This window comes from Lonchura striata, chromosome 2, assembly GCF_050655825.1.
Source record: "Lonchura striata isolate lonStrDom1 chromosome 2, ASM5065582v1, whole genome shotgun sequence".
In the NCBI taxonomy this organism is placed as follows: Eukaryota; Metazoa; Chordata; class Aves; order Passeriformes; family Estrildidae; genus Lonchura; species Lonchura striata.
In genome coordinates this window covers 126,708,215-126,722,500 of record NC_140704.1, presented here as the reverse complement: position 1 = coordinate 126,722,500, position 14,286 = coordinate 126,708,215, and the positions used below count along the sequence as shown (strand labels likewise).

Below are 14,286 nucleotides of genomic sequence, written 5' to 3'. Positions count from 1 at the left end.
ACTCTTGTTTGCCAATAGTAGGAGAAAGCATCAACTTTTTGCCTTTCTTTATGGAGAAAGGTGCATCTGAATGATAGTGACCCAGTGAACATTAGAGTATTAATCACCTCCCTTTGTCTCATCTATACAAGGTAGGATTAGAGTTAAAATGATGACTGCTTAATCCCTTTGATTTTCTTTTACTAAATAAATATTAATCTGCAAATCAATCAGATCCTGTATTATAACACACACAATATACACTATGAAAGGTTATATAAATTACACTCAATTTTACAAGCATACCATTAATGGAAAAAGCCCCCATGTTTTCACTTTTCACTCCCCAAACCCCTGTTAAATTTGGAAGTTCAAGTTAATAATCCTACTAAATATATAGCTAAGCTATTGAATCCATATTCCTTTTTCCTCTAAAGAACTTCACTGCATCAATCATTTGAGGAATTAATAAATCATATTTACTGTGTTTATTCATATGTCAATACTCCCAATCTGTAAAGCTTTCAACATTTAATCTCTTTAACTCTGACTAAAGTTAGTTTACATTAGATGTTGTTTTAAACTCATGTGGAACTAAATTAAATAAAAGCAGCTAGAAAATTAATCCTAATTATCTTCATGAAAAATAGTGCTGCTTGGATCCATCACCTGTTCTCACACACTATGAAAGAGATCATTTGCATTCACAGCTCTCAAGAAAAAATTACAGATATGTAGGTTTTTGCTTCATTAATTTAATGAAAATGTAATATTAACATAAGTAAGTATACTAAAAATACTTTAATGATGTAAAATAGAGCAGCATAATCTTCTAAAGTGTGAATTATCACAAGCTTTGTGATTTTGCTGAAGTCTGGATGTGCCCTCTGTCAGCATATTTGCAAGGTAAGAATGGATGGCAAAAGTAACAAATAATGACTAGGGAGTCAGAGTGGCTCTACAGCATTCACCTAACTGCTTTGTTGTCTCAAAACAAACTGTGAAATAAACATTACAGCACTTTTTTGCTTGTATGCTAAAAATGCTGCAATTATCTTTCTAAAAGTTACCATGAAGCAGGTAGTCAAGCAAACAGTCCAGGTCTTGGGAAGACACTACAACTCCAGATAAGCTCAAAAAGAGTCTTGATGAAAACAAAATATAAAGAATCTTGCTTTTGAGCAGATTTACAAGACTGCAAGACTCTGCTAATTATGCATCTGGAAAAAAAAATAAAGGCTGTGGTATTGTAAATCATGTTAAACATTTAAATATTATTCTGTATTAAATTCAGCCTGGTCAGTGAAAATACAAGATGTTTTTTAAACAGATTAGTTATTAATAAAGCACTTTTTTTTCTAGAATATTATCATGGCAAATTTGTTTTGTACTGCCAAGATCAGCTGGGCATTTTGTTTTTATTATGCATAGTCTTTTGTCATTTTTTTGTTCTGCAAGTTAATTTGACTGCTGTGCATAAGTGAAGTGAGCAATTCAGTAATTAACTTTGGTGTTTTAAAATGTATGAACTTTAATTAGATTTCATTATAAACAAACAAATGTCAACCATAATTATAAGCTCCTTGGTTTAACCACATATTATCCCTTTTCAAACAAACTTGATGTCAGACAAATTAAAATCAAGCAGCCAGCAATTTTGAGTTGAATTTTACATGATCTGCCAGTAACCTGATTACTTTAACTTCAATATCATTACAGGAAAAGTATTTCAAGAAAAATAATTACAAGAATTCCAACAGGAGACAAGCTTAATTGTATTGATTCAAAAGATGCATGTATATAGGAACCATGCTGAAGGAATAATGTTATCTTAAATCTACAGTTACTATTAAAATTATATTGTCTGGCATGAAAAAGGCAATTTGAGATCAGGGTCTGGAAAAGCAAGATACAAAACTAACTGAAATAATTATCTTTTCACTATTATACTTTAAGCAACAAAATATCAATGAGGAACAACTTGAAGGCATGAAGGTTTGCAGGTTTATTTACTGACTGGTGTATCTATTAGTACCAGGAACAAGTGGAGCTGTCAGGACATAATGAAGGTAAATGATTAGTTAGCACAGAGACTGAGCTCTTCTTCAATGCAATAAGAGTTAATTAAAGTTTACCACCAAACATCAACCAAAGCAGGATGTTGATCAGGTTTCAGCATTAAGTGCAAACAGACAATGGTTGGCAGCAATTAGTGCAGCTATCAAATGACATGCAATTATAATTATACATTTAAAACACCTAAAGGCTTGTGGAAGGGAGGGAAGAATCCCATCAGCTTCTTTGACTATGTACAGTTAAAGTGCAGGAAACAGGTATCAGATATATCAGTTCAATATTGTAAATCAATAGCATTAAACAAAAAAAAAATGTTGCATAAGCACATTATCTGAAAAAGGACAATCCACTGTACATGAAATGGAAGAAATATGCAGGCAACTCCTAACGAAGATAAGTACTAGTTAGATTAAATAAATTACTTTACTGCCGCCACTCACACTGATACGCATAAACAGGGAAGTGTTTGGGGTTTAAAGACTGGTGGTTGCAGCTTTGTTACACATTTTTATGCCAGACTCAGGGTTACCTGGTATCTTTAGTCCCTGTGGCCACATTCACAGCATTAGAAGGCCCAGAAGGACCGCGGGCCCAAAGCCCATGACCACAAGAGCTGGTTTCACATGCTAGCTGCAAGCGTCCTGCAAGGAAGCCTGGGCTTACCAGAGGCAATTGCCTGGCACCTGAGCCACAGCCTAAGGCTCTGCCACACATCCCCTCCTCCCCACCCCCTCCAATCAACATGTGCGCCAGTTCTGCCTGCTCCCAAACTTATGCCCAAGTTTTGGGAAAGAAATAGGAAGTGAGAGATTTCCACCACAGACAAACTCTGTGTGTCGTACAGCAGCAACGCAGATGTGCCAATAACTCAGAGCACAGCGAGGGCCGGTGCCGCCACCGCCACGCGCTGCTCCCGTTCCAAGGCCTTGTGGAATGGTGGCAGCCACCGGATCGGTGATACAACGGAGGCAGTAACAATTTTCTTCTCAGCCTTCCATTAAAACCAAAGGAAAGATGATAAACTTGCAGCAGTAACTTTATTAGCAACACCAAACAAAGGGAAGAATTGCTCTCAGCCCAGCACTGACAGTCTGCTGAATGCCCTCAGCGCAGATCTGGGAAGTTAAAACACCCCCAGTTCTAAAGTATCAAACACACAGGGCATACAGCAAAGCAAGCAAATAGCCATTATTAACTGGTGTAGCCCAACAGACAATTAGCTACACAAATCTAGCATCCAGACAATTCTCAGTAACTGCTCCATGCACTGGAGATGGAATAACTCACTTCCACTCACTGGCACAGTGCACTGGTACTAGGATTACCTGGTTAAACACCTACACTGTTCCACATCAGCAGAATAGGTCTGGCAAGAAAGATCCCGACCTCAGGGAACCAAGATCTCTTCAGCGTTTTTATGGATAACGCAGTGGGAAAAGTGCTGTGCTCTTCCTAGGTATGTAACAGGAAGCAAGACAAAGCTTTCCAGCAGACAAGTAGCAGGCTTCCAAGAAAGCTAAGCTGTGACAAATTAAAACCTGATGATGAAAGGAGCAAAAGGGTTAGACATAGTGTTAGACAGTAGGATTCACTGCCGAAGGATACCACTGAAACCATGAATCTCCCAAGATCTAAAAAAAAAAAAGAATGGAAACTGACTGCCAAAATTATCCAGAGTTATTGTAATGAATGTGAACAAACAAAAACATAAATTGTAAGGGATATTAAGATTTGTTTTTCAGCGGTATAAAAAATTTGAATTTGCAATCTTGCCAAGGCAGGTATATACAAAAGGTTATACTACATCTGCCTACTGTGATATTCTTCAGAAGCATTTTGCACAGGCTAGTCAAAGATAGAAAAGGCTGGCCATCACGAAATCCCAGTTTGGCAATCAGTATGTTTTTATATTATGAATTACCCCCTGAGTAAAGAAGTGTCTACAGCAGGGAGACTATCCTTAAATTTTCTTTAAACTAACCCATGCAAAAAAATCATCAGCATCAGTCTGTATTTTAATGTTGCATAAATTTCCACTGTCACCATCTTTTAAGACTGTCAACATTGTATTTTTTTAAATGCAAAATGCACTTTTTTTTTTTTTAATTTTATAAGGAAACCCACATACATATGCAAAATGCATTAGGACGGGTTGTGTTGGCTACCAGTTGTGATTTTCACTGGAATGTGCACACGTTCACATTGCTAAAATTATTTTAATAAAATGCTCTACTGCTTTTCATAGTTCCTGGGTTGAAGCCTAGAGCAGTTCTACAGATTTTTTTTTCCTAACAAACCTCATTTTCCCAACTAATTCTGTTATGCTAGGGATTTGTGCACAGAGTTGGCTAATCCCAGTATTTCCCTAGAGCTGCATCTAAGCTATGGCCCACTCCCAGCACAAAAGTGTCTCCAAAAGCCCTTTCGCCCCCTTCAGCACTGATACACTCATTGGTCCTGACATTTTCACTTCAGCCATGACAAATGAGCTGATGGCTGTGATCAGATTGCACACGAGGACTGCTTTATCAAAGACGTATCATTAACTCTCATCACTGTCTTCCATTATGACTCTTTTGGTCAAATCTGTTGTGAAAATGCAAGCGAGTTTAAAAATATAACCTAAACATAGCAACAAACAAACTTCATTAAAAAGCAGGAAAGAAAACCAGACTCGTACGGGATCAGAAAGAGTCTAGCGTTAACTAAATGTTTCTCTGGGGATTTAAGTAACTGTACTCAACCTCTGCCCCAGTGCAAACATGGTAGTTGACCGTCTTCGAAAGGCCCCTTCCCCCATTGCGGACTGAGAGCACTACTTTGCCTTTTTTAGAGAAACAAAAATATAGCAGCAGCCATCAAATATGTCTAAAAACAAAGTCAACTTTTTTTTTCCTTTTTAGTCTCTGAATCACTTCACATTCTGTGTGTCTGCTCTTATCAAAATACATTTCTCAAATAAATCCCTTAAAGAATATAAAATTTTCATTTGAATCACAGCCACATAATCACACTGTTTTCTGACTCACAATAAAAACACCAACATAAAGCACTGTCTGAAACGGAAATCACTCAGCTCCCTATGAATATCACAACCTTTTTGTCAAGTTAGAACCTAAGTTCCAGTTACACAGTTCTTGTTACATCTAGAGGGTTTACAAAGTATATATTTGTTGTAACGTATTCTAGCAATTCATCTGAGAATACACATCTAGCAGAGTCAACTGTAACACAACAGATCTTGGGAATGAAGGTCATGCTTTGAGATAAAGTGCTATTCACTTTTGGACCATGCAAGAAGCTCTTTATTCCTGTTCTTATTGGCATCAGTTCCCCCTTACCAGAGCAACAACAAAGCCAAGTGCTCGTGTGAGGTTTATGAATAAATCAGAGGTGAGCCACTTTAAGTGCTGCCCATGATTTCCTTGTTGACAGTGAGCACTTAAACAGGCTTCTATGACCAGCAACTCCTGGCAAACCTTAATGGCTCCTAATCTGTACCCTGCTTCATTTCAGGAAAGAAATGACCTACCCCAATTTTTCTCAAGTCTTCACCTTTTGGGCAACTACTGTCCTGCCTTTTTAAGAAATTCACATTTGGGGACTGTCCTGTTTCAGTGCCAAGTTTTCACATAACACACAACATAAAAATCACCATTTTCTTCCTTGAAAACAAATGACAGCTAATAAAATATTATTATGCTGTGCAGCCTAAGTAATTCCCAGACAAACCATTACACAATTCAGTGTTTGTTTAAATAGCATAGATTTTTAAATGAACCTAAAAGATATGCAGTATATTTGCCTCCAATTATTAAAATCATGTAAAAAATATGCTGAGAGCAGATTCAACCCTTCTGTACAGCTACAGCTGAAATCAGGAATGTTTATAAATCATTACCACTGAACGTGTTTTAAACATTCAAACAGCCTCAAAATATATTTTAAAATAATAATAACATTTAAAATCAAACTAATTTCAACAGTAAACTCTGTGCTGGGCCAAACAAGTCTGGTCCGGGCACATTAGAATCCATCTGTGGTATGACACTAGGTGTACCAGTATGTACGTCTTTGATGCACAAAACCACTCGGAGAGCTATGCTGCTCAACATTAAAGCTGTATCCTGCATGGAGAATAGATTTCAACATGGAATGAAATTCTTCATTTTTAAGTACTCTCTCTCCCTCACAACGCCTCTTCTTCCCCCCACCCCCCCCCTTTTTTTGACATGTCACCATCTCCAGATGGCTGAATTGACTCTGTAGTAGCTGAGTTATTGTCAGGCTCCCAGTTTCTGCTATATTTAAATACTAACATTTTTTTACACTGCTGTGTCCTGTTGCCTTTCCACCCACTCAGGAAAAAGCTGTGATTTCAGTGAGCGTTCCCCCCGGGGCCGGGGGGCGGCCGCCTGGCAGCGCTGACCTGCCGCTGCTGGAATTGCGGCGGGTGCCTCAGTAGATGACGCTCTTCTTTGCAAGGGCCTGATCCAAACCTGGGGAATCGATGAGGCAGTGCTGGACCTCGGAACAGGCCCTCAGTCAAGACTGGAAACTGCAAAAATGCTGTTCAAAGCAAAGCACCCGTCAAGTGAGAAAGAAAACTGCGGGCCAGACCAGTTAGGACATAAAGCTCCAGTGATGCTTTTCACTGGAACCGAAACATCTGTCCCAGTGCACTGCAGATAACTCAGTGAGAAATCATATTTTTCTTCTCTACAGAAACCAGTTGCTTCTGCTGGAAAAAGTCCCAAAGCACATTGCTTTGTTTTAGCAGAGTGGCTTGTGGTTTTGTGTGCATGGGGTGGCACTTCCCATCCCAGATATAACTGCACTGCAATAGCAATTTTTTTTTTTTTTGTGAACAGTTTGTGAAAACTCAAAGGAACTGAGAGATTGAGGGATGACATATGACATATAACTAAATAATTTATTTTAGAAATGTTACATTTTCTTTAATTTAAACCCTTGGTGCTGTAAACAAAATCAATAACCATATTTCAATTTTAAAAAAATAACAAAGCAGAAAAGGACCTGAGTAAAACCCACAGGAATAAATTCCCTGTTTAAGGAGCTACTTTTCACTCAGAACATTATTTTCTGGAGTGGGGAAGGCACAGGAAATGCTAGGTGGTAAACAAGGAAAATCTTAATTAAAGGTGGACAGCCATAGTTTCTCAAACAGGCAAACCATCTGCATTTGAAAACATCAGGCAACACCTGGCAAATCCAAGGATATTTTTTCCCCTCTCTTGCTATGAAAGCTCTGGTCCTCTGAATATCAAAAATCAAAGGGGCATCCCGAACAGATAGACAGAAGTAATGTTTTTGCCATGAAAAAGAGATTATTCTTATCTGTTACACTACCATCTTCTGGGACAAATGTGGAAACAACTGGGATTATTCCAGGTTTCAATCAGGGCCCCAAACACTGGAGCACTACCAGTGACAGGTGCCTTGTCATCTCAGATTAGGTGAATTTATAAGGCAGCTTCAGTGTCAAAACAGGGAGGAGCAAGCCTTCAGCAGCAGCCTCTCACAGACCCTCAGCTCTGCTGTTACCTGGTAAAAGGAAGAGAACTGACCCCCCCCTCAGCCTCTCTGGAAAACCTCTTACTTACAGACCTTCTGGTGTCTTTCTTAAAAATGGAAATGGTAGCACAAAAAGAGGAAACAAAACCTTTCAACTTTGATTTTATGGGATTATTGTCAAGTGGTAACTACAGGCCTGATTCTATTTCCACTAATATCAAAACTGTCTTTCTTGCCAGTTTTACACTCATATTATTCCTCTAATTTCAGGGCAGTAATTGTTGATTTAGTTTAGGGTGAATGGAAAGAATACAGTTCTTTTGGTTATATGTGTCGTAGGCACACATCAAGACAGGCCTTTTGTATGTCTTTCTTTGTTGCAGAAATAGAATGTTTGTCTATTTAAATGCAGTTTTAAATGTATATCCAGTGTGCACATCGCTTGTTTTGCAGACACTGCTGCAGCCTGCATGGTAAATGTTTGTTTTCAGAGTCATCATGGTCTTTCATGTATGTACAGCCTTTAGTTTTTGAACTATTGACCTGAAGGACCGTAACACCTTCTTAGGAGCTGGAATAACCCATCAGATCACTGTGAGTACTAAACGTCTGCTAGATTTGTCTGTAAAGAGATCCCAGTTTTTGTGTGTCTTTAAATTTTTTCTCAAAAATAATAAAAAAGCACATTAAATATAATTTAGACAAATTATAATCTAAATATATATAGATATATCTGTTTTCTTTTTTTTTTTTTTTTAATTGAAAGCCGATTCTGAGTAATGTGAACATAAAATAGAGTGTCTTGATACAGGAAACTTTTATTTTGACCTTATAACTTAGTTAAACCATTCCTCAGAATATTTTTTTAAGCTAAAAACATAATTCTTCAACAATTCTGCCATATTTCAGGCTGGCACAAACTTTTCTGGTTAGTTTAGAACATAGCAAAAGTTTCAATAATAATGAAAATACTGGTATAAAACTGCTATAGAGTGACTATTAAAAAGGAATAGAGTGGCATATATTATAGACTGAACTTCCTGCTTTTATTTATGCAAAGCAAGTTTATCTCTACAGGTCTGCAAAATCCAGATGGCTGGATGGCCAATATGTGTGTTTATTACCCCTTTCAAAAACAACAACAACTACCAAGCAAAACCTACTAGGTTTGTTATACCAGCTCATACATGTCTGAGTTTCTCCTACCTGTGCATCTGTTCACATAAACATATTTTGTGTTACATCTTATTCTTTAAAATCTTGAATCTCAGAATCTCGATGTGCTGGGTTTCTGCCCATTCAGAAAGAATGCAGACATCACATAAGTTATTATTAACCCATGTGCTATCCAGTTCTACAGTGGTTGGAACTTTGCCAGAGACAACACATGGTGCTTGGTTAACAATATTTTAAAATATAAATTAATTTATTTTTTTAATTAACACATTTTTCTTATTGGAATACACTAATAGGCTCTTCCCAGAATGAAAGGCGTACCCTAAGCATATTCCTTTCAAAGAAGTTTTAAGGAATTTCATAAAGTAAGCAACAAAACATTCTAAAACCTCCAGAAGCTCTTTACCTTTAAAAAAAGGGAAATTTTGTGACTATTATTCCCAAACACTGTCTGCATTTACAGTTTTGGTTCATTTATCCATAAGCAATCCTAATTTCTTAAAGGCATCTCTAATGTTTAAATACTATCAGATCAAGCCCAATACTGAAGTAACAAGCATTTACAAATAAATGTTCTGCAAACTGGAAGAAAATCCCTGAAACTAGTTAATATTTAGACTGACTACCAAGAGTTTTCCACAGTAGCTCTAAATCGGTAATTATGTTGACCTGATAAAAAAAGAGAGCCTATTTAATATGCACACATACAAATAATTATTCACACTGCATTTGATTTACATACATACAAAAGAACCACTTCCCACTTTCCAAAGTGGCTCAACACTTATGGTATTTTAACTGCCCTAATTACTGTTGAGAGAACATAATTAGAAGCACTGATCACATTGTCAACAGCTAACCAGTTGCAGCCCTGGCTGGGGGCCTGATCCTGTGCTGGCTGGAGGCGGAGGAGGCCAGGGCCCTTCTCGCCACCTGAATCTACAGGAATCCAAGTGTTTTAACCAACCTGAGGACGCTGACACAGGCACGCTGAACACCCCGCTCCTTACGTGCATGTATCAATTGCTATTTCGGTAAGCTTCCTCTGTTTTCAAAGGCGAGCAAAGCGAGTAATTTTTTCCCCAGCAAGGCTCCTATACCACTTAAACACTTAGCACTGAGTCAGAATTCATAACTTTTTCCAAAGGAGAAACAGTTTAATAATTAAAACAGATATTGACTAAACCCTGCTTCCTTGAATACTGAACTTTTATTAGATTATTATGTGTTGATGCATAATTTCCATTGGCAACTTTTAAAGCAGCTCCTTCCCTCCCTGCCGGCCCTTGTCCTCCCTCTTTCTTTCCCCCAAGCAAAGTGCTGGGAATCCTTGATACTCAATAGTCAATATTTGGTTTGCCTGTCATGTTCCTGGAGCTCCCCTCCATACAAACCTGTGTTTCTTATCCTTTCGCTGCACTACTCTCGTACGTGTTACTTCTCATGATGATGTAAATTCAGGCATCTTAGCAATTTGCTAAAATCTGTGCTTCTGCTTGTTTTCTCAAGTCTTGGACAAACATAACTTTGGGGAGAGCTGAACATAGGCATAAAGAAAGAGGAGCCTGCATTTTCATCTTCCTTTCATCTCAGTCATTCAGTCAACCATTCAGTGCCCTATTCAACAGAGCTTTTCATTATGCAAAAAAATGCTAATCCTTTTCCGATGCTTTCACACTTGTATAAACCCCCATTCCTTCGACTGAAAAGCAATTATATCAGTTTACCTTTCTGTCAAAAACAGGATTAATATTCCAATACCAGAATCTCCTTTATTTTCCTATCTTTTGCTTTAGGAAACTAGAGATTATTAGTGGCGGTATTCCTTAGAGCAAGAATACATTATTTTAAATATGATTATTTTAGCCAAAGCACGAGGGGGGAGGGGGGAGGAGAGAAAAAAAACTTCAGTTGCTGCGGAAACTCTTTTCAGTGACAGAACTGACCTTCCCTTTGCAGAGGCCTGAATAGAATGAGCCTTACTCTGGTCTATTAATCAGAAACAAATTATGAAAGAATGTGGCTGGACTGGTTGACACTATCCTGTCTTGGGAGACTCAGTAACAGCCTAGTAACAATGTCCTCTTCATGGGTAATGAACAGCCATGACAAATGGGGCAGAGAAACTATTTATTTGCATATGCAAATTCTCACACAAGGGAAACATGTACAAACAAGTGTCATTGTAAGGTGGATTAGGCAAACAACGCTTTCTTTTTAGGACACTCTGCAGCCCAGAACATTAGTCAGCACAATTAAACCAGTCTCCATGGAGACTAATGAAATTTCACCATGGTATGAGTTAAATTAGATAGCTAGTTATGTGTTTTCACAATCCAACTTGAAATCCATTATTGTTTCAGAACAATACAGCAATTGTGCCTGGCTGATCTTTGCCAGCTCAACAAGCTCCTAAGTTGACAATTTGCATATGTTAATATAATTAAGCACTAATTACATGAAACTTGTACATATTCACATGCACTTTCCCTGGGCGCTTCTCAGTTTGAACCTTGGCCAAGTCTTTAACCCTTTGAATGAATCTGGAGTAGCAAAGCTCTGCCTTCTGGGTACAGCCCCAAGGCAGATGCAGAAAAGCTCTTCATTTATAAACACAAAGCTTAACCTGGCTTCTCATATTTCTATCAACAGGCTAGAAAACATTTTTGTATCTGGTGGGGTAGGAGAAAGGCCAAGAGGTGGAGGGAGCTGGATTGGAATTACTTTAGAGACCCAGCTCCGGTGACTTTTTTGCATATGAAAACACAAATATTTACCCACCTAACAGGTCACAAACACATGTACTGCCATTGTCACAGGTCTTCAAGATTCGAATTGTCAAAAACTAGACTGGGTTTTTTGTCAGTGCTCTCAGATCCACAAAAATGGGAATGAGAAAAGGAAAAAAGAGCAAGCAGTAACTAATGAGCTTTACATAAATATATGCAGAGGCAATTAAGCAGTGTTAATTACTATGACAGCAGTTAATTGAATATAATTAGATATTTTAAGCTACTGACTAAGGCATAGTTAAGATTAATTTTATTGAGATTAATTGTAAATAAGAATAGATTAACTGTGTTTTGACAGGCATAAAAAGTAGATCTGCAAATTAACAAGGAGAGCAGAAACTAGCACAAAAATCATATATTATCTTAATGTCACACCTCAGAATCATCTGCTCAATAAACATGACTTTCCAAACCCAAACAGACAGGAATCTTGAAGAAAAACAAACAGCTTGCAGAGATTAAAGAGCCTTTTGTCCTTTTTCATGTGCATTTCTTTTAGCAGACTAAATTAAGCGAGTCTGGTGTACGTTTTTAGGAAGGAACATTTCACACTGAATGGAAAAAATGTTCTATCACATATGAAATTCATGCAGCTGTGCGGAACCTAGTCCAGATGGTCTAAGACTATAAAACAACACTACATGATAGACAGTAGGGCCTTCCCAAGATTATGTGATAAAGTCACAACGTCATATTTTGACTTAAATTTTCTGTCATGTATTGTTTCCTTCCAGATCAGATAGGTCCATTTTAACTTTTAACTAATCCTGAATATTCAATGGAAACTCTCAACAAACATTACTGATATGCACATGAGCATAAATCATAAAATATTTGCAAAATGCCCCTTATGCTTCATAAAAACAACGCTGAATTAGTAGTCACCTGGTTCTCCCACAATACTAAACTGTTCACACCACTTAGCTTAAAGAGGTAAAAATGCCTGGGTTTAAATATGCTGCAAAAACACACCAAAACACATTCTACCAGCAGATTAATTCATGCATGCTGCTTAAGAAAATTAACAACAAGGCTGAAGAATGCTGAACAAATCACTAATAAGAAAGGAGCTTCAATTGATTTTGAAATAAATCAATAGGTGATTAACACAATATTTTTAAAGCAATAGAATGTATATATATTATATAAGCATATATATTATATTTTCAATACCTTTTTAGCTCTTAATCGAACAAGGGCTTTACAACAGTGAGCATGTCCCTATATTGACTATCAACTTCTTTGGAATGCCTTTAGTCTTTTATAACGAAAATCCAAAAAATGGTCTGTGAAACAAGGCTACGACAAGCCATTCTGCAGTGAAAGATTTTAAATCATCCAGCCTCTTCTAATAGACTTGAGACTTATTGAGGTAGAAACCATAAAAAATGAAGAAGGGAAATTTAATCCCTGAAATATTGATTTGCACATTAATATCATATAGGCAGAGGGCAATTTGGCTTCATGGAAATGACACATTGTCGACCCTTGGTGAAGTCAGAGCCAATCTAACTGCTGAACATGTCTGAATCTCAAGAGTTATTAAGGGCTTCCCTTCTTGCCTTTATGACTTTTCTTCAGCCTACCAATGCAATCTTAAATGTATTATCTTTAAGAAATAATTGTAAAACCTCAGGGGTTTTCCAGTTAATGGAAGGGAGGCTAAACCACATCAGATTCTGAAATGCAACATTAAACCCTTGCAATCAACAAAACCACCTCAATTCTCATCCATCCAGTGCAGGATCTAATATTGTTATTAGAGATAATCAAATTTCATTGTGTAAATTTAGGCTCATGGTCAGAATGGAAGCAGTAAATTCTGCAATATTAAACAGTGATTTTTCTCAGCCTCCTTTATATGTTCTTTGATGGTGCACTATCTTCACAAATAAAGCTAAACTATTCAAAAATCAAGGAACACATCTGTCGCCCTATTCTGAAAGACGCACACAATGTTGTTTGCCATCTCCACAGCCTTCCTTTAGTTTTAACTTGATCTAGCGGATAAGTTCCATTTTAGAGAATAATAAAGCAGTATCACTGCATAAACCAAACAGCAGGTACTATTACTGTGACTTACACAGATGGTTTACCTGACCTTTCTTTGTTCCTTGGGTAGGTTTCACTTTTGCAGATTTACGACTTTTCCTTCTATATTTCATTGACCCTCTATGTTCATTATCATAAAAATGAAAACTATTGAATACATGTTTATGTTGGCAAAGTCCAAAAAGCCCACGACTAAAGGATAAAGAGATGCTACAATGCACTGTGTGGATCTCCAGATCATACACTATAAATATTCAAGCACAGATAACACGAATAACTGAATAATCCTGGTGAGCCTCAGCTCTGGAGCCAGGTGCAAGAGGTTAAAACAGCTGGCTAGCCATCTTTTATTTTGTGTGCCTTCCTACCGGCTGAAACCGCAAACCCTGAAAACTAGCAGATATTCCCTCAAGGTTGATAGTCTGATTTTTTTCATTTCAACTAGTTTAGTAGGATCCCCCAGTAGAGAAAAGACAGAAACTCCTTAAATACAGGCAGTTGAATAGGAAGTGGAGCAATGATGATTAAGGCTCTTCCCCCCCACACACCCCCCAACCTTCAACCCCCCGTTTATTTCCATCCAAACGTTTGTATTCCTTATTTCAAAGAAAAGCACTCCGGATCGTTCTGTCAGTTTTGCCAGTAAATATAAAGTAAAACAAGTGTTGATGGCACT

The 14,286-nt window shown here is 37.5% G+C and overlaps 1 protein-coding gene across 5 annotated transcripts in view; it reads right to left on the bottom strand.

Annotated features, from left to right (window-relative positions):
• Positions 1-14,286, bottom strand: part of ZFHX4 (zinc finger homeobox 4) — a 151,743-nt gene that overhangs the window by 131,923 nt on the left and 5,534 nt on the right. The window contains exon 1 of one of the 5 annotated variants that reach the window (XM_085572270.1): positions 1-14,279. This exon is cut by the window's left edge and continues 2,826 nt beyond it. The exons of the other annotated variants lie outside the window; for them this stretch is intronic. The gene's annotated coding sequence lies outside the window, so the exon portion shown is untranslated. Of the gene's footprint in view, positions 14,280-14,286 lie in introns of those variants that run through there. 5 annotated transcript variants of the gene reach the window in all.